Genomic DNA, 20,579 nt, shown 5'->3' with positions numbered 1-20,579 from the left:
CACCAGGGCAGCAGCTGCACATTGGGATCTCAAGCATGCGCACTGCTGCTCGTCGTTGGACCCTGCCACTCTTTTTGCATTTCTGAGTGAGTCAGATGCCTCTGCCAACACCATCACCATTTGGGTCTTTCTTGCTTCTCCGCCTAGCTCCCTCTTGCTTACTCTGGCTAACCATCTTTTCCGTGTGTTCTGTGTTCTGCTCACCTATCTATTTCTTTCTTCAGCCAAATTTGTTAGGTAATCATTGTTGGGCAAGGCATGTGTTGGCATGAGTTTGGGCTGATGGGGTTTTCATTTAATCCTTATGATATCCTTACGATGTAGGGAGGGTGGAGATCTTCATTGGCTCCCTTTAAAGATGATAAAAATGGCCCTAGCCGGTTTGGCTCAGTGGATAGAGCGTTGGCCTGTGGACTGAAGGGTCCCAGGTTCAATTCTACACAAGGACACACGCCAGGGTTGCAGGCTCCATCCCCAGTGGGGGGCGTACAGGAGGCAGTGGATCAATGGTTCTCTCTCATCTCATTGATGTTTCTATCCCTCTCTCCCTCTCTCTTCCTCTCTGAAATCAATAAAAATATGATAAAAATGGAGGCCCAAAGAGGACAAACCCCTTTTGTTAGGCTCCCCAGCTCACAAGGGTGAGACCCACATCTTCAGCCTCCAAGTCCCACCTCTCTACCCTACCCCACCGTTTCACTTCCTCATCGACTGCTATGCTGCATTCTCATTTCTGATTTCTGGCCTCTCATAGCTCTCATCGTTCCTCTGCTTGGCTCGGCTTCACCTGAATTGCTTCCTCTCCTCTTCATCTTCTGCCTGAGCTCCTGGTGCACAGGACCTGCCAGCCAGCAGCTCTGCACACTGAGCTGAGAGGAACAAGGCGGTCCTGTGCCACCGCAGAGCGAATTGCCTGGTTTGCAGGAGCTCTTTCGAGCATGTGATCTGGAATACTGTCATTGGTTGTCCTCATCCTCTCTGCCCCTGCCACGTGGGTCTCACACACGCCCACCATACCCTAGGACACCGCCACTTACTGGCAAGGCAGTCTCCTTGTTCCCAAACCACCACGGACTGCCGCACATTGGAGGCCCATCTGTGGGTTTTTCTCATCCTCAGTGTATTCTCTAGCACTCCCTGGGAGCAAAGAGACACGTGGGGGGGGGGGGGGCGGGGGGGAGGGGGACGCAACAGGCTGATTCCAGCAGCTCAGGGAACTACCTGCGCCAACTCAACTCACCAAGTGAGACAGTCAACAAACCTGTGCTACAGGGGAAGGAAACGCTGCCAACAAATAAAAAATAGACGGCTTTGTCCTGGTGTGTTTTCTTTTTAACAGAGACTTTGGGAGTCATATTTATTGATTCCTCTTCAAGACCGGAAACAGACCCAAATAGCAGGAAGTTCAGTATTGCTCTAAAACACACAAAGTAGTCGGGGGCAGGGACAGTAAATGGAATTCCTTCAGTACCCCATGCCTGGCAGGAATTCTTCTTGTCCCCTAATCCACCTCCTGTGTGACAATAGCCAAACCAGGCAGGCACAAAGAGCCGTGGAGGAGGTGACACCTCCCTCCTGGGACCTCACTCCATGGACCACCACCGCCACGGGGAAGCTCCTTTGTCTTCATATGAAACTTCAAGTATCGTGGTATTGCATGTAGCTATGGAATTAAGGTCAGATAAGGTCACCAAATAAGGAGAACTGGATTCAAGCTTGAGGACGACCCCGGGTTAGGCAGGAAGCCAGTAGGCAGTCGGGGAGAGCTAGCGAGCCAGACCTCCTAGCATGACAGCACCTCTCCCTCTGCCTGTCCTCCTCTCAAATCCCTGCCTACCAGCCTCGGCACGCTCAGCACGAGAGCAGGACCAGCCCCTCTCATCATGCCTTATGTCCTCCCCCAGAGAGCACTTAGGCACGAGTTGCTACATGGATTCTTTCTGTGGGAGATGATGGGCACGTCACACTCTCAGTGTCTCCGCTTTTTTAAAAAAAGAAGATAAAAAGACGAGGATGCCTTCCTTCCAGCCTATTCCCACCATCCCACCTTCCTACACACACACACACACACACACTCACCTAGAAGCACCTTGCAGGCTAGTAAGCAAGAGTGCTATGAGGTCCTTTCCAAGAAGCCTGCATGAATATTCCAACATCTTTTGACCATGACCACATGGCCATTTACAGTGATCTTGTGTTGTTTAAAAGAGAAAGTCATAGGTTATTCTCAGCTCCAGGAGAGAACACTTGGCTGCAGCTTGAGTAAAGGGGCAACCTCATCTTTCACTGGTGCCCAACTTCCACAGGAGGTAGAGAGGATGCCTTGGCCTGAGCTGGGCACTGCCCATCGCTTCAGGAAGCCTTTCCCTTCCCAGATGGGCTGCCAGGGAGTTGTTCCCATAGCAACATGGAAAGTTGACCATGGATGGAGACTGGGAAAACTGGTGGTGGGACACCCTTCTCCCCATTTGATTTTATTCTAATCAGCATGGATTTAACAAATGTGTAATATATATAAACCATAGATATAAATGTGTAAAATTTGTAGACATCTGCATAGTTTATATATTTTTGTTTGCTTGTCCCAGACACTGAGACTACATTGCCCTGTAGACCTGTATTGTAGGCAAGGATGTCCCACAATCATTTCTAGATGTTACTAGTAAGTGCCACGACTCCCAGGATTCCCAGCATGTCTGCCCCCTCTCTGAAAGCTCTTTGGGGGTTTCTTGTGACTAGAATTTCCTGAACTTTCGCTCCGTCCTTGTAGGCCATCTGGCCTCTCTGCACTGCAGCTGTAGTTGGCCCTCACCCGCCCCACACCTGAGTCTTCACCATCCCTCACCTGAAACAAATCCATTCATCAAAAATATCCAAAATTGCCGAAACCGGTTTGGCTCAGTGGATAGAGCGTCGGCCTGCGGACTGAACGGTCCCAGGTTCGATTCCAGTCAAGGGCATGTACCTTGGTTGCGGGCATATCTCCAGTGGGAAGTGTGCAGGAGGTGGCTGGTTGATGTTTCTCTCTCATCGATGTTTCTAACTCTCTATCTCTCTCCTTTCCTCTCTGTAAAAACTCAATAAAATATATTTTTAAAAAAATATCCAAAATTGCAACCAGAATTTTTCCCCCAAAATCTAGAATTAAATGTTTTCTTTTGAACCTCCATTAAGTTTCATAATTTTTTTTCTTAAATTCATTATTTATGCTCTTGGAATATACATTGCTGTACAATGAAGAAAAAATTTAATCATTTTGCCCAATTAGCTGAGGCCACGTGCCTCAGAGGTGTGCCTCTTGGACATTTATAATTGCCATTAACCAGGAGAGCAGAGGGGGTCAGAGGTAGAGGCCTTGGAGGGTCAAAGGTAGCAGGTGACCATACATGGGCTTGAGAGCCACTGTCTGTTTCTCCCCAGAAGAAAGGTAGGTGCCAACTAGCAAGTCCTTGCTCGCAGTCATTAACCCTGGCCAGGGGGACATTTTGAGTGGCAGGGAGCCAGCAGAGCACCACTCAGAGGAATGCACAACCGGTGATGGCATCTGTGGGATGCAGGAGGCTGAACATCAGCAGAGAGAAGACAGAGGAAAGGCCCCGTAGCCAGAGTTGTGCAGCTCTGAAAGCAGACGGGGGTGGGCCTGGCCATGGGATTTTCAAGAGAGCTTTTTACTTTTCTTATCTTTGGAGCCAAGTAGCTCTTTCTCCCTCTTTCTTCATTTTTACGGCTGTTGATGTGCTGCTTTTGCTTGATTTTGTCTAATTGAAGAAATACTGAAAGGCTATTGTGTAAGATCGTGCAAGCAACCCAGTGGCTCAGGACAGATGTGCCTTTCTTCCTGAGATGACAAGGGTGATCTTGTGCTCCAGTGACACAGGGCATGTGACCAGTAAGAGCAAAACCTATACAACAGAGATGATGTCCTAGAACCCCTGACAATATGTGGCCTGGGGAGATTTACCGAGTCTATTTTCCACTCAATAGCATGATAGCCCACATAAATAAATAAATAAATAAATAAATTCTTAGCTCTCTACTTATTTGCCCCTTGCCAGCGGTAGACAGGCATAGAACATCAGGAAGGTGTGCTGTGAAATAGAAAAAAATAAATCCCAATTGCCAGTTCCGCCAAGTCAGAGCAGCAGGCCCATCCCCTTCATGAGCCACATATCCACCTGACTGGTGTCCTTCTAGAAAAGGAAATGAGGACACGGACTGAGGGAAGAAGACCATGTGAAGACACAGGGAGAAGGCAGCCGTCTACACGCCAAGGAGAGAGGCCTCAGGAGAAACCACCCCTGCAAACACCTGACGTCAGCCATCCAGGCTCCAGAACTGTGAGAAGATAAATTCTGTTGTTTCAGCCCTCAGCCCATGGTACTTTGTATGGCAGCCCTAAGAGGCTAATGCATCTCCCCAACAGCCTGTATATTCAGGTTAGAAGCGAAGACCGAAGGCACAGGGGTAGAAAGGAACTTGTCCAGAATTAGAAGGATGAGGCAGTAGAATGGGAAGGACACCCCATCTCCTGGCTCTGACTCAGGGGCTTTGAAAAGACAGTGCAGTTTCCCAGCCCCTGAAGACAGGAGGAGCACTGGACAAAACGTCCCTTCCCCACAGATGAGCAGCCATTCCCCGCCTCTGGGCAGCTCTAGAGAAGTCATTGAGGGTGAGGTCGATGAGGGGCCCCAATGAGGCTGGCCCATCTCCTGTCATGCGGGAGGGGCGCCCCTTCCCTCGGATTTCCAAGCTCTCTGAGGAAGTCATCTATTCCTTAGGGGGGGTGGTCCGGTGGTTCTCATCGCTCAGAATGTCCCTCTGCTCAGCCAACTAGTGAGTAGTTTTTGTTGGCAGGTGCTCCTCTGAGGCTTCACGCATATGACACCAGATAATCCTACACCATCCCATGAGCTCAGGACAACTGGGATTCTCCCCATGGTACAGCTGAGAAGCCCGAGACCCAGAGGTGAAGTCATGGGCTCAGGGTCCCCAGCCAGTAAGCGGCAGAGCAGGGCGAGAGCCCAGGCTGGCCCAAGGGCCCAAGGGTGCCCACCGCACAAACCTGCTGCTGGAGAGTGAGGACCGGAGGGGAATCCCATGCTCAGAGCGTTACAGAAGGGAAGCAGAGCCTACTCCAAACTGACAAGACACAACTACATGGGAAGAGCTTCTGTCATTGGGGAGATGCTGTAAATCTCTTTTCCTGGTTCCGGAAGGTCAGTGAGGGGCTAAAGTCCCAAATGGTAGTAGGGGCCTCCCCTTCCTACTCAGTGGGACCATAGTTATTTTTACATGAAATTTAATGGAAATTGCATGAAGAAAGGGAAAAAAAAAACCCACAACTTTCCAGATGTTAGCAGTCCATCTTATCCCCTCCTGACACCCTTGTGCGGTAGACGAGAAGGTATTTTTGCGATGCTCACCCACCCTTCCTTCTCCCTCATAGTGAAAATGAGGTTCGAGGAAGCAAATGATGTGCTCACAATCCGGGCGGTGACAGGGCTCCTCCATGGGGTTTCAGTGACCTTCCGTGACCTTCCCTGACTCCTCTCCCCACCCACCTCCATTCGCTGCTGCTGTTTCTACAAAAAGCTTCTCACGTCACCTCCTTCTCCCCCGTGTCACATGGTGCCAGGCCTTTCTCTTCTCCTTGGCTCGTGTGGCTGGTCTAAGGCTGACAAGACCTTTAGTCCTTCTTAAATCAACACACTTTCGAATCCTCAAAAAAACTAGGAAGTTTACTCAGAAAGAAAAAATATGCATGTGAAGATCTTCAAGGAAGTTTTTGTGCAGTTGCCAGGGACTCCCAGACGTCCTGAAGCATGGACAGACAACTGGCGAGCAAGCCTGCCCTTGATGTTTCCTTCTCCTTTTTCTTTTCTCTTCATCCATTTCTTCCCCACAACTGTCTTCTCACCAGGACATACGCCTGCCTCCCATTTGCACCCATCCCAGGAAGGCCTCTGCTTCCCATACTGTCCTGTTCACTCCTGTTCCTAATGCCACTTCCTGCCTGATCATTTCTCTTCGCTTTCCTTCACTTCTCCTGTAAACTATTGACTCCTGCATTCTATCCATCGTTCACATGCAAATTGATCATCTCTTTCTTTTCTGGAACCCTGGCCCCCTCATTTAAACGGTCTATATTAAATTCCCGTCAATCGTGAGGCTTGGAAGTAGGTGAGGAACGGAAGAGAAATGAGACGTGGTTGTGCTCTCATGGTTTACAGATGAGTAAAAAAGATCAAGTCAGACAATTACAGATTTGACAGTGACCTTACTAAAATAGGGGAGTACAGGTTCTTTGGGAGCATACAGCAGAGGGACTTAAAGCCAGGGGCTGAATGGGGTTGGTCAGGCCAGGCAGAGGGGGCACAAGCCAGGCAGCGCGAAGAGCTTGCTGGCTTCCGCACCGGAGCGAGCTTGCTGAGCTGAGAAGCTGCAGAGCCCCAGGTGACAGGCACGAGGTGAGAGGACACAGAAGCCAGACGCTGGCCATCCTAAAAAGCCACCCAAAGGACTGTGTGTTACATACCAAGGATAATAGGACCTGATAAGGGGTTTTAAATAGAGGAGGGACATGCTCTGATATGGGGAGGCGATGAGAGCATGTTTTCCCTTTTATTTTAAACTTTGGGGTATGCCACACATGTACCTGTCTTCGAAACCAGAAATGTGAAAAGATATTCAGCAAAAGGTCTTTGCTGGACCCCCTAAGAGTTTGCCTGTCTCCTAAATAGGTATCAATTCTTTGTAGTTTCTTCTGTATCCTTCTTGACCTTTTTAGGCTAATACAAGCAAATCAGACTAGAGATTTTTATTTTTTTCTACTAATATATTCCAAAAGTAGCCTACCATGCTACCGTACCAAAGTAGAGGGTTCTCTACCTCGAATTTTTTTGTGATAGCTTTTGGCTGTTTTGCATATTGTCGATTTAGCTCTTAGTGTTAGTGTTAGTACTAGAATTAGTTTAAGTATTAGTATTAGTGACCTTTTCACAAATGCAGGTCTCTCCTTCCCTACCAGGTGGTAAGCTTCTGGGGGTCAGAGGCTGTGTCTTACTCATTTTTGCATGAGGTAGGTGCTCAGTCAAAAATACGTTCAAACAAAGTGGATGATGAAAAAGCATGTTTGTTGAATAAATCCGTTACTATTAAAGAGAACAAACACTTCCCCTGGACTATTCTCTGGATTTTTTTTTTTTTTTACTTTGAATTGTGCTCGTTTTCCAGTAGACAGGAAAAAAGTAGAAGACATAATGAATCCCCACGGACCCACCCCCAGCTTCAACAATGATCAACATTGTGGCGATTTTGATTCTCTTCTATCCCCACCACCCATCCACTTTGGGGAAGTAGAGGGCTGCGGTATTTTAAAACAAATGTAAGCCATGTCATTTCCTCTGTAAATACCCAAGAATGCACCTCTAACCGATGAAGCCTTTGCTTTAAGAACATAAACACCTGCCAACAAAATTACCAGCAGGTTGTATCATCTAGTAGCCACGCCACCGTCGGATTGTCCTGATTTTCTGGGAAATGTCTGCGTACCGTTGCTTGTTGGAATCGGGAGCCACACAAAGCCCACCGATCATACTTGGTCTCCAGTTGATGGTTCTTACACTCTTCCGTCCCATCACAGTCTCCTCCTGTCTTCCCCTCTCTCTGATGCCAATGGTTGGTGGGAGACACCAGGCCATTCATCCTGCTCCGTGTCCCACATTCTGCATTTGGATGACTGCTTCTTTGCAGTATCATATTACTTGTTTTCTATCCCCCATCTTGTCCTGGAGACTGCAAAATGTGTGTTGTGAAAACTTCACTTAAGCTGCTATGTGGAGAACTGATTGAAGGGTGGGAGCGTGGACGAGACGCTGTGTTCGTTTCCCAGGCAGGGGACAATAGCTCCCGGGATTACAGCATGGCACACAGCTTTGCGGACTGTGTGGACAGAGAGAAATGGTCAAATTTGAGGAATACTTAGGAGACAGGCTCAATAAGACTTGTTGACTAACTGGAACGGTGTATGTGTTCTCAATACCCTGTTAAGAACTGGGCCTTAGCATGAGACAAACAAAAAAAAAAGGCTGCTCTCTTCTGGAAAAACATTTGCACGTTTACTGACATTCTCCTCACAATTATCATTTATGGCAAGTTTTAAGAGCATACGAAGCTGTAGCAGTATTGTTGGTGTTAAATTTTATTGCTATGGCTTTAAAACATAAACAAAAAGAATTCCTTAAGTACTTGGAAATTGTAATGATACTCTTGGGAATAGATTTTACTGTGATGGATACTGTAAAGCACAAAGATAATAAATTTAAATTGCAGTATCGGTATTGGGAATGTATTTTATTGCTTTGGCTAGAACACAAAGAAGCAAGATTCATAACTCTTTCTCATAACTCAAGGACTGGCTTGGGTTTGGATGTTGCATGGTCTTGCACTTTGTGGACACTGTCCGTGGCCCCCCTCTGTGTCATTGCAATGGAGGGACCCCCATGCACCCAGCCAGAAACCAGAAAGGCATTTTGACTCTCCGCTCCTTCACCCCTGCACATCCTCAGTCGCCAGCCCTGCTGATTCTGCTTCCCCAAGTATCTCTCACATCAGTTGCCATCTCTCCACTCCAGTTCAGGCACCATTGGCTCTCACTTCATTACAGCCTCTCTCCTGCTGCAGGTCTCTCCTCTTGCAATCCAACCTCCACCCTCATTGCAGTAACAATGACTACTATTTACTGTGCACTGAGAATGTGCCACGGACTGTGCTGAGCACCTTGTGTCAGTATCTCTTTGACCATCACAACTTCCCTATGTTGGAAGGGTACCACTTTTTCATAAATGAAGAAACTGAGTTCAGAGGTTAAACATTAAAAGACATAATGGACTCATGAAAATCATCAGTGCTTTATAGTACCAGGCACAAGCAGAGAATAAATCTTAGATTCTTTCCTTTTCTTCAATACTACCTATTATCCTTCCTTCCTCCTTTCCTTTCTTCCTTTCCTCAGATAAACCCCTTGGCATGAAACACAAGAGCATTGCCAGTTTCTCCAGATTCATCCATCACTACACTCTAGGTAACAGTAGCTCTCATTAACGAAGTCACTTACATAGCTCTTAAAATACCATCTCCTCTTAGCTAGAATGGAACCCCTTTCCTACCAGTGTCTAACTTCCATTTCTCCTTCAAGATCTGTTTTAGACATCTTCACCGGAAAAATCTACTTCAAAACTATATACTTGCAAACACCAGGAGCACACATGTGTCCACACGTGTGTAGGCACATGTGCTGGATCAGCAACTCCCCTCCTGGGCATCTTCCGATCACAGTGCTCATCATGCCATAGTGTAACCATCTGCCTTGTCTTAGAAACACGTCTGGACTATAACTTGCCTGAGGGCAGAGACTGTGCCTTTTTTGAGGTAACTCCTAGGATCCAGGGCCTGAATCCTGGCACACCACGGCGATCAATGGCAGTTTGCTGAATGAATAGATACAGTGAATCCGACAGTAATTATTAGAACAATGAGACCTAAGCCTTTTGAATCGCAAAGAAATGTCAGGTCATGCTTTCGTTCAGACTGAGGAATTATATGTATACACTGTTTTCAACAATCTGCAGTTACACACCTGTTCTCAGTCTAACACCCGGCAACATGTTACCTGTAAACTTCTGGCAGAGTAGACTCGACGGAGAAGAAGCCGTTCCTTTCAGGGCACGTTAGCAAGTCCGTGGAAAACAGCACCCTAGCAACCTCACAAATAAACACTGGGAGTCATGTTCACCACGTGACAGCGGACTGGGAATGTTTCAAGCTAAGAAATTAGGTTTAGTACCTTTGAATTCTCCCAAATGTCAGAGTCGGCCTGAGTTCTGTGAGCTTCTTGTTTGGTGGAAAACTCCTAAATTCTCCAGCTATGTGAAGCTCTTTTCTTTGCACTGGGTCCCCATTAAGGTCATAAACTCCCAGAGCCAGAGTGCGGACTTGGCGAATGTGGGAAGTAGGAGAAACTGACAGGAACCAGGCCTCTGACTCTAGTGGGCTCCTGCCTCCCTTTCTGTTCCCATAGAAACAGCCATCCCCCCAGCAAAACGAAGTTCATGATTCTTCTACTTTTGTTTTCCTTTCTTCTTGCTTTGAGATAACCCCTCAAGGTTTTGCTAATTAGTGAAAATGGACCCGTGGCTGAAACGCACAACATTGGAGAAGTTAAATATTCTCCCAGCAGAAGCGGCAGCGTTCACCCTATTCTGCTCTCGGGACAGCGGTCCGCTCAGCATGGGGGTGAGGTGCTCACAACCTTTGGATCCCAGTCACTACCGGCAGGTGGATCACCTCTGAGACTGCACACGTGGCCGGGGATTCATGATCATCCCTATCAAAGGGAGATGAATGTGTTCCATGATGTCTGTTTTTATACATTAGGCTGGGAAGAGGAAATCAAAGGACTGCTTTCAACAAAAATGTCCTGTGTCGACGCTTCAATACTCTTTCGACAGGCCCTGGTGATTGCCCTCATTGTCTGCTACATACAGGCTAACCGTGCCGATATCTGCTAGTTCCACAAGGCCGTTCTCTGGCCAGCAGGTTGCTCGAGCCTTTTTTTTCCCCCCCTCTTCACAGCAGCCCTCTAATTCCACCAAACCCACTGGATTAACAAAAACCTGAAGGTAAAATAGCACAAAATGATATCCCTGCACGAGCTACTATTATACGTTGCCACCTACAATTACACCCATTCAATCTAAATGCCCCCAAACATTATTTCATTAATGCAAGCCATTTCGGAGCCAGTAAATAGCTTCTCTTCTTGGGTTGGCTGTCATTCTGAGTATTCAGACGGCCACCTGACCCTGGAGCATGGAGCCCAGTCAGGATGACAGGTAAGTGAGGGGCTGGTAGAAGGATGGGGACAATGTTGATTGGGAGAGAATAAAGAGGAGAAAATGAGCAGAGGGAGACAGAAAAAGAGATCAAAAAGAGGAGAGCAGTGTCGATGAGGAGGAGCTGGCGGGGAGGAGTGTGGGGGAGAGTGTGCGCTGTCAATGCCTGGGGCTGGCACAGGTTCCCTATCTCTTATCTCAGATGCACCGTCCAGCCAGGCTGAGCACGGAGGACGCCGGGCATGCGTGGTACCTGGCCTCACGCTGCTTTAAAGGCCGGTGTTCCAGATGTCCTCGGGTTTCTGAGTCAAACCCTTCAAAGGGATTTCCTCCTGTGACAGAATCCTTGGACCAAGTCAGACGCACAGTGTGTAGTTAATTTACTTTGTAAGAGAGGAAAAATTGTCCTCACATTCTCACTGAGTCTAAAATCTCCCTTCTGTAAAATAGCTTTCCAGGCTCGGCCAGTGTGGCTGAGTGGCTGAGTGTCAACCTATGAACCAGGAGGTCACAGTTCGATTCCCGGTCGGGGCACATGCCTGGATTGCGGGCTTGATCCCCAGTGTGGAGCATGCAGGAGGCCGGCCGATCAAGGATTCTCTTTCATCGTTGGTGTTTCTATCTCTCTCCCCCTCTCCCTTCCTCTCTGAAATCAATAAAATATATTTGAAAAATAAATAAATAAAAAATAGCTTTCCAGGGTGAGAAAGGTTTTGGGGAGGAGTCTGACGCTTGGGCACGACCTGTGTGTTCCGGGCAGGTCTGTGTTGGGAAGGGGAGGAGCAGACACACACAGACTACCTCAATCGTAGGTTCCTGTTGGGCCTGGGTGGTGAAGAGGAGGAGTTTGAGAAATAGAAGGGCCTAGATGCCAGTAGCAGCTTCGCAACTTCCTAGCTGTGACCTGGAGTAAGTTACCAAATTCCTGCAGGTCAACACGAGTTTCTGTGAGAACAATTGCCACACTGCAGGTCCAGCACATAGCACTCTGCTGGGCACCTATGTGACCTCACGTGAAGGTTAGGTAGTATTGTTTGAAGTATAATAAAGATGCTATGAATAGAACTAGACCTGGTGGGCCTATGAGAGTGAGGAAAAGGGTTGTAATTTTAGGGTTGCAATCCTCGTCAGCAAACCCTGAGAAGTTCATGGTTGCGGATAACATATTTCTAAAATCAGGTTCTAGAGAAATGGGGTGAGGATGGGCGTGCACCTCTGAGGGACAGAGGGAGGCACCCAGCCAGTGCCAGGGGCGGGGTCGGAATGCAGGAGGGAACCACTGGCTGAACTTCCAGTTCAGCTGAGGGGTCTCCTTTCCTGAATGACAGAAGTCTCCTCCTGGAAAAGGTCCTGTTCTCACCTCAGGGGCAGCTGGGCCAGGCAGAGTGTTAGGGGCAGCTGGGGTCCTCAGTGTTGTGCAGACTGAGCCTACAGGCCAGCTGGAGCTGTGGGTAACCTGCTATCTGGGATTTCACTGTTTGCCCAATTGCATAACAACAGACAACAGAAAAGGTGCCAACTCCCTCTTCAAAGGCACATGAACACTCCCAATCCTGCAGCATTCAGACATCACAAACACTGATCCCCCACTTTCTTCTCCCTGGGGAACCTCACTCAGCACCCAGAGTCCTCCCTCGGGGCCTCCCCACGCACCCTCCTGAGGATGGAGAAGCAGGCCCCTGCTGAGGAGCCTTCCAGGACCGAGAACCACCTGCAAACGTTCGTGGCAGCAGAGGCTTTTGCAAATGCTGGCCCTTGGTCCCTGCCCTCCCCGGAGGGAAACCAGCTGCCTCCTGGGAAAACAATTCCATGCAACAAACAACGCGGTGCGCGGGCCAGCCATAATGAGGTCTGGTTCAAATGTTGGCACACATACAAAATATTAATTAAAATAGCGTGCATGATAAATAATATTGGGATCCAAAGCACAGGCCTCCTCTAAAATCGCAGTTGGTAATTATGTGGCCGCCTGCTAGCACACACTCAGAATTCCAGTGCTGCTTACATGACAGAATTAGTCTGGCAAGGTGACCTTGAGAGGTCTTTTGCTGTGAGCATCCTCCTGTTTATAAACTGAATGACGTCTGGACAACCCAGAAAGGAGATTATTCGTCCTAACTTTCAAGCGCTAAGAAATTCCCAAGAGCCTAAATAATTCAATTTAATAATAAATATTTCAGTACCAGACATGTAAGGCTCTCTGCTTAGCACTAGGGTCAAGGGTGGTGGTGGGAGGTGAACCATGATCCGTGTTTTCAAGCAGCAACTGGTTATTGCCCTGGTCAGTGTGGCTCAGTTAGTTGAGTGTCATCCCATGCACCGAGAGGTCACTGGTTCCATTCCCAGTCAGGACACATGCCAGAGTTGCGGGCTCCATCCCCAGCAGGGTGTGTGCAGGTGGCAGATCAATGGTTCTCTCTCATAGATGTTTCTTTCCTTTCTCTCTTAAAAATCAATTAAAAAACATATTAAGAAAAAAAGGAGTAACTGGTTATTGGTTAATATCTGTTCCAGATGGAGAGTCCTTCTGTATGCCTCACCTAAATCTTTCATGCTGCTATAAAAAGCCCATTGCCACTTGGGGAGCTCACCAGACTCTGATTCTAATGCTTCTAGAGCCTTTATTTACCCCCAAGAGCTGGGGGTAAATGCCCCCCCCCCAATTTATAATGGATAAATGTCCCTAGTACCCAGCTCACTGCTGAGATCCTACCTAAGGTTTGCCATCAACTCCAACACAGCCAAGCAATCGTACGCTATCTACTTTATCTAGACCTTCCAAATTATTACCAAATTTGACATTTATTACCCTGGTTAGTACAGGAGCCTAACTGGGAAATGGAAAAGACCCAATTATCTTAATTCCAAAACCATTTTCTGTTTGTGGCTCAGTCAACATTTCGGCATCTCGTTACAAGTATTTAATTTCATTCCCTCAACAATAACCCCCGTACCACACCAGTGACCACAACTTCGATGCCCCAGCCCCTAAATTCTATTAGTGTTCAGAAAGCCTCATGGTTGCAACATAATGTTCAATCAGCGCAGAGAAATTAATTAAATTAAAATTATTTTTATTGTGATTTAATTAGCTTGATTTAATTACTTTGTTCACTGACTGAACATTCTGTTGTTCCAGCCAGATCCTCGCTCTCAGTCGTGGTGTGAACGTTCCCACAGAATTACACATTTGCTCTGTTCAGCCATTGGAGAGGGCTGGGGGGGGGGGGGGGGACTTGCCAGAAACTCACGATTTATCACAATCAGCATCATCACAAATTATAGGAAGCTTCCAGCAATATGATCACTTCTAAATGAAGTGTCTGAAAGCAGGTCACAGCAGCAGCCTTGGCTGTTAATCCGTCATATTTCATAGTCAACCTGACACCCTGTCCAATTGACTCTGCCTGCTTGATCACCGGGCAGCTCCTGGGAGCTGCTGCCTCTCAGAGTGCCTGAGTCAGGGCTCCAGCTCCTACCCAGGCTGCCGCCCTACAGAGCCTGCCCCGCCCTGCAGCCCCTACGCACTGGCGCACCTGCTCCTGCTCCCTCTGAGCCAGGGATCCTGCCCCTGAGGTTCACAAACTACAATCCAGCATTTCCTTTGATGGCAAGTAAAGCAGCAAACCTCAGAGCATTGGCCATCCCTGGGACTTGGTCAACGAAGAACACTATGTATTTCCATGATCACGTGATAGCTACTGTATATACCCTGGAACACTCTACTTTCATCACTTCTTCAAAACCAAAGTGGGGACCAGCCAGCGTGGCTCAGAGGTTGAGCATCAACCTATGAATCACGGGGTCCCTGGTTCGATCCCCAGTCAGGGCACATGCCCGGGTTGTGGGCTCGATCCCCAGTAGGAGCGTGCAGGAGGCAGCTGATCGTTGATTCTCTCTCTTCGTTGATGTTTCTCTCTCTCCCTCTCCCTTACTCTTTGAAATCAATAAAAATAGATTTCACAAACAAACAAACAAACAGAATGGGTATTCGACACCCCACTAGACCACCCATGCTCTCAATCTTTTTAACCGCAGGCCACCCCATGATACAGTGTGACTCAGGCTGAGCAATAGCAGCCTTCGAGCTGGTGTCTCCTTGAAAACAAACTCTGCTCCAGCTTGCCTCGGGTTGGAATGTGTCGTCTTTATGAATGCGCTCGAGCTGTACACAGTTGTGGTCTTACCTTCTACCACCTGTATTTCAGTGCATTTGTCCTCCTGCATGATCCTTTTTGTATTTTATTGTAAGACTGAAAACCGTTTTTCTGAGAAGAGATCCATAGACTTTGCCAGACTGCTCTAACAGTGGAGGCCTAAGCTATTTTTTTTTTCCCCCGTATTAGTTTCCTGTGGCTGCTGTAACAAAATGCCACACCCTTGGTGGCTTCCAACTATAGAAATTTCTTCTCTCAGGATTCTGGGGACCAGAAGTTCAACATCAGCCTCACTGGGTGGAAATTACGGTGTTTGCCGAACTGTCCTCCCACCAGAGGCCCGAGAGGTGAATTCTCTTTGCCTCTCCCAGCTCCTGGTGGCTGCTGGCATTGTTCTGATGGTGGCCACATCACTCCAGTCTCCGCCTCTGTCTTCACAGGGTCTCTCCGCTTCTGTGCGTGTCATCTCCCTCTGCCTCTCCCTTATCTGGACACTTCTGGTGGCATTGGGAGCACAACTGGATAACCCAGGCTAATCTCCCCCATTTCATAATCCTTAACTGAGTCACATCTTCAAAGATTCTTTTCTAATTAAGGTAAAATTTACAGGTTTCCAAGGATTAGGATCTGATGTCCTGGCCGCCACCATTCAGCCACCTACAGTGCCTATGCTTAATTCTTTACGGACCATACAATTCCAGCCTGAGTCTGATGACATCAGGGTCATAAGGTGATTTCAAACACATATAAAGCTGTACTAAATTATGATAGATGTCCCTGCCAAAGCCCAGGACAATTAGTAAAGAGTTAATGTGATGGTTAAAGAGAAAGCAAGTCCTTTTAACAATTGTGTTTTCACCAAGGGCCTGGAGAGGAAGCAGGCCTGTTTCTTCACCTCCAGATGAAGAAAGGAGAAGCTTTGCAAACCTTGCCGCTCTGACATGTGCAGCTCTTGGGCCTGAAGAACTCACGGGGCTCAGGTCTCAGCCTCTGCTCCTGCCTCCTCCGCCTCTCATCCTGCCCCCAGGGCGCTGAAGGCAAGTGTTCTGCAATGTGGTGAATGAGGAACTTATGCCACTGACCAGAAGTGAAAAAGGGCAGGACTGTGTGTTTTTCAATTAAATAGAACAACAGGAAGTGAGTGTTGAGTTCAACTTGGGATGTTCTGGCTACTGTTTAGAACAAAATATCTATAGTCAAGTGCACCAGACCAGAGCTATTTCCAAAAGGAGTTTTATAGCCACCTCTTCGGGGGACCAGGAGGACGGTGCCTGGGCTGATCCATCCTGATGCCGTCTTCTAGTTTAGAAATCAGACCTGGCTCCTGCCCCAGTTCTGCCACACCTTGTGTGATTTCATCCACAAACCCGACCTCTCCACCTGCCAGTTTCCTCCCTGGGGCAGGTGGACTGTGTGGGCTCCTCAAGGGCAGGACTTGCTCTGACTTTCCTGTGTGAAGCTTTGGGGCCAGCACACGAAGACCCTCATATTCACACTCATTTACTTGAACTGAATGCCGGCCTAAACTGACTCACAGTCTCAAATCGATACTGGGCATGCTGCCTCTGAAGATAACTCTGCAACTCTACCCAGACAGTAAGTCAGTATTGCCACAGATGTCCTTGACCTTGCGTAAGTCACTTTGCAAAGTCCCTTCCAGCCCTATGATACTTTCATTCCTTTTAAAATTAGCCTCAGAGAGTGCACATCTGCACTGGAAATTACTGGAAAGAAGTCTCCAGCCCTCATGCTCCTCAGTGCAGAGGGCGGGCCCCATCCAGCAGGACAGTGAGCAAACCTTGGTGCTCATCATCAGGCTGGAAAGACCTTTGAGATGATCTAGTTCCACATCCTCCCTTTACAGAGAAGAAAACAGATCTGTCCAAGGTCACATAGCTGGTTAGCAGGAAAGAACCCAGGCAGCTAGAACTCACTTCGACTGTCTTCTAGTCCCGTGCTTTCTTCATTTCTTTCATGCTCTGTCTTTAACCCAATGCTTTCACTTGGCTTCTTGAAACTTGGCTCAAACCATCACCTCACAGCTAAGTGTCCCAAGCTGTCAAAGGGTACAGTATGTTACTGACTCTTCTCACACAGACAGGGTGTGAGAACCCACAAGTAAAAACCATTATGGGTACTCTGAAAAACTGTAGAGTGTTTTGGTACTGACTGATTTTTGTAGTGTAGCATTTTGATTCCCTCTTCTTGCCTTTCCTATTATTTTTTTTTAGTTATCGTCTTAGTGGTCCCTTGGGGATTACAACTAAACTATTAAACTTATAACAACCTAGTTTGAAAAATACCAACATCGTTTCAATAGTATGCAAACACTCTCTCTCCCTCTTTATACAGGGTTTGGCAAAAGTAGGTTTACAGTTGTGAGTACGCAAAACACAGAGTTTATTTTTGTATTATTATTTATTAACTAGAGGCCCAGTGCACAAAAATTTGTGCACTGGGGGGGGGGGGGGGGGTTGTACCTCAGCTGGGCCTGTGCCCTCTCACACTCCGGGAGCCCTCAGGGGATTTCCTACTGATGACTTAAGCCGCAGTCTGACCTCCCTCTGAGGGAGGCGACCGGGCAGGCTGATCAGGGGACAGTGCAGGCCAGTGAGCGGCCAGCCTCTCTGCCCCCCCCCCCATCACCCCTCCACCACCTCTGGTCACCACCGCCCCACCCCCATCACTGTCCCCTTCCTCTGCCCGATGGCATGCGCCTTGGCACACCAGCCTCACCGCCCCCCCTCAACCCCCCCGCTGACTGGTTGTTTCATCATTCAGTCAATTTGCCTATTACACTTTTATTATATAGGATTGTTGTATTATTTTTCCATACGAACGAGTGTAACCCTACTTTTGTCCCATCCTGTATTGTTATGGTTCCAGATCACATCCTTATATGTTGTATGTCCATTAATGTAGACTTACAATCATTGTTTTATGAATTTGCCTATTAAATCATGTAGGAAAAAGATAAATTACAAGCCATAAAAAAGTGAAATAATACTGGATTTTACATTTACCTGTTTAGTTACCTTTACCAGTGTTCTTTATTTTTTCTTATGGCTTCAATCTATGGTCTACTGTCCAACTAATCTATAGTCTACTGTCATTTCATTTAAGCCTGAAAGACTCCCTTTAACATTTATTCTAGAGCAGGGAGTCCATTTATTCTAGTCATGAACTCCCTAAGCTACCGTTTGTCTGGAAATGTCTTAATTTCTCCTCCATTATGGAAAGATTATTTTACCAAAACTCTTTTTTTGTTGTTGTTAAAAAAAGGACACATATGTAATACCCTTTGTAATACTTTAAGCAATAAAAAATAAATAAATAAAAATTTGAGTTTGTTTCTTAAAACTACTAAGAGCCCACTTTCCCCTACGTACTCTGGTTTTGTTCCACTTTTCTGTTAATAATGTTTACAAAAATGTTAACCCATATAAAGAGGATTCCTCCAAGGTGCTTTCCATAACTATTCCTTTTTGCATATGGAGATTATTCTTCTTAATAAATGGGAAAATATATCTCTTGTTTGTTAATCCAATTAAAAGTGAAAAGTGCTAAACTAAAATTCCCAACCAAATTCCAAAGATGAGCAAAACAGAAGCCCCAAGCTTTTTCCATTAGAGAAAATTCTCTCTGCTAATTTTAAGGTAAATTAGTCCTTAGAATATATAAAAAAAAATCAAACATGTTGATGTACTGGAACCAACTACAACAAACACATTCCTAATGTCAGGAACAAATATTGCAAGTAAAACAATGATAGTATTGAGTGCTAGAGTAATAAAAAAAAAAAAAAAAAAAAAAAAGGTGAATTCATGAGAGTGGAAAACTGGAGAAAAACATCATCATTAAAGCTTTTCTTGAGGGGAATTGGATTAAAGGGACTGTCAAAAGTACAGCAAACAGTATGCATAACTTCAAATCATGACAACATCATGTGGCAAGTATTTATTATAATCTTATAGTATATCAGATGCCACTTTGTAATAAAAAATAATGTACCCAAAGAGTGTAGATATAAAATACATGAGAAAAAGCAAAGCAATTTTGCTATATTGGTTACATTCTACATTCTTTTCTTTGAAGGGCTTTGAAGTCCACAGTATATGGGCAATCTTGAAGTATGGCAGAGAAATGAAAAGGCCATGATTGGTATGGCATAAGCACTCTCTTTGGAGAAATGAGAGAGCTTTGCTTTACTTCTGCAGCATTTGAAATCTGGATGTATTGCTCTATACAATTTAATGTCAGAGGATAAGGGATGGACCATTTTTAAAATTATTATCACAAGAGAAAAGAACACCATAAGGAAAAATGATAAACTACTTGTGCACCCAAGAAAGGCTATGTTAGGAAGAAGTGCAAGAAGGAACACAATGAAAACACAAATGATTATTAGTTGGGCTTATCCATCAAGATACCAAGACCCACTATAGTCTTCAGACAAAAATTCTGAAATAGCAGTAGGAAGCTCTGTTTTAATAATTAAAAGATAAAGTGACATAGCTCTAATATTCTGAATTATTATGGTGCCTGCCACCACCACCTGATCCAAATGCAAAGAGTCCAAGATCTTCATAAGATGTCACAGTTGTCTGAGTACACATACTAAGCAGGAGATAAACTAAGAATGAAGCCAGGTGAGCAATTACCAGCAACAAGAATCTAAATCCAAAGATATCGGTATGAGCCATACATAAGCTAAGCCAAGGATGCCACTCCCATGATGGCATTTACCAAATTAAACACTGAGAAACCAAATGAAACACCTGGGGATCTCTGTCTGTGGAGTGTGTTGCTTAGCAACAGGCTCAACTCTTCCACCTCCACTTCCTCAGGCTGCTGGGAAGAGATGTACCAGCCCATCTTCATGTTGATGATCCCCCAGGGCACCTTCAGGGCTGCTTGCTGGCGGACTACCAGGTCCATCTGCAAGCTACTACCCCTGCCTTCCCATCATTAGACACGCCAAAGGTAGAGCTATGGGATCCACCCCTCCCAATTACCATACCTCACCAGGGCAAGGAAGGGATATAAAATTCTTGATTGATAGTTGGTTTTCTTAATTCAGGATGTTATGTCATCCCAATGCCTTCTGGCCTCCATGTTTCTAGAGGAGAAATTGGTTGTTAATCTTATTGAAGATCCCTTGAACATAACAAGCCACATCTCATTGGCTGCTTTCAAAATTCTCTGTTTGTCTTCGGGTTTCAACAATCTGACTACCAAGTCTCTTGGTGTAGATTTCTTTGGGTTTATTGTTTATTATTCATTGGGCTTCTTGGACATGTATATTCATGTAGTTCTTCAGATCTGGGGAGATGTGAGTCATTGTTTATTTAGTGTTTTTCTTCCCCTTTCTATTTTCTGCTAGGATACCTATATTGTGTACATTTGTATATTTAATGATATCTCACACATCTTTCATGCTATGTTCATTTTCCTTCATTCTTATTTTTTCTGCTCCTCAGTTGAATAATTTCATTTGTCTTATCTTCAAGTTTATTGATGCTTTCTTTTG

General features: G+C 46.3%; 1 protein-coding gene and 1 pseudogene across 1 annotated transcript in view; both read right to left on the bottom strand.

The window, feature by feature from the left end:
• LOC118670807 overlaps positions 1-20,265 on the bottom strand; it is a 31,764-nt gene extending 11,499 nt beyond the window's left edge. The window contains exon 1 of the mRNA XM_036338193.1: positions 20,070-20,265. The gene's annotated coding sequence lies outside the window, so the exon portion shown is untranslated. The remainder of the gene's footprint in view (positions 1-20,069) is intronic.
• LOC118670876 lies at positions 18,425-20,078 on the bottom strand (annotated as a pseudogene).
• Positions 20,266-20,579: the final 314 nt, after the last annotated feature.

This window comes from Myotis myotis, unplaced genomic scaffold, assembly GCF_014108235.1.
Source record: "Myotis myotis isolate mMyoMyo1 unplaced genomic scaffold, mMyoMyo1.p scaffold_m19_p_16, whole genome shotgun sequence".
NCBI classification, from domain to species: Eukaryota; Metazoa; Chordata; class Mammalia; order Chiroptera; family Vespertilionidae; genus Myotis; species Myotis myotis.
The sequence above is the reverse complement of the archived record's forward strand: the minus strand, read 5'-3'. Positions and strand labels throughout refer to the sequence as shown.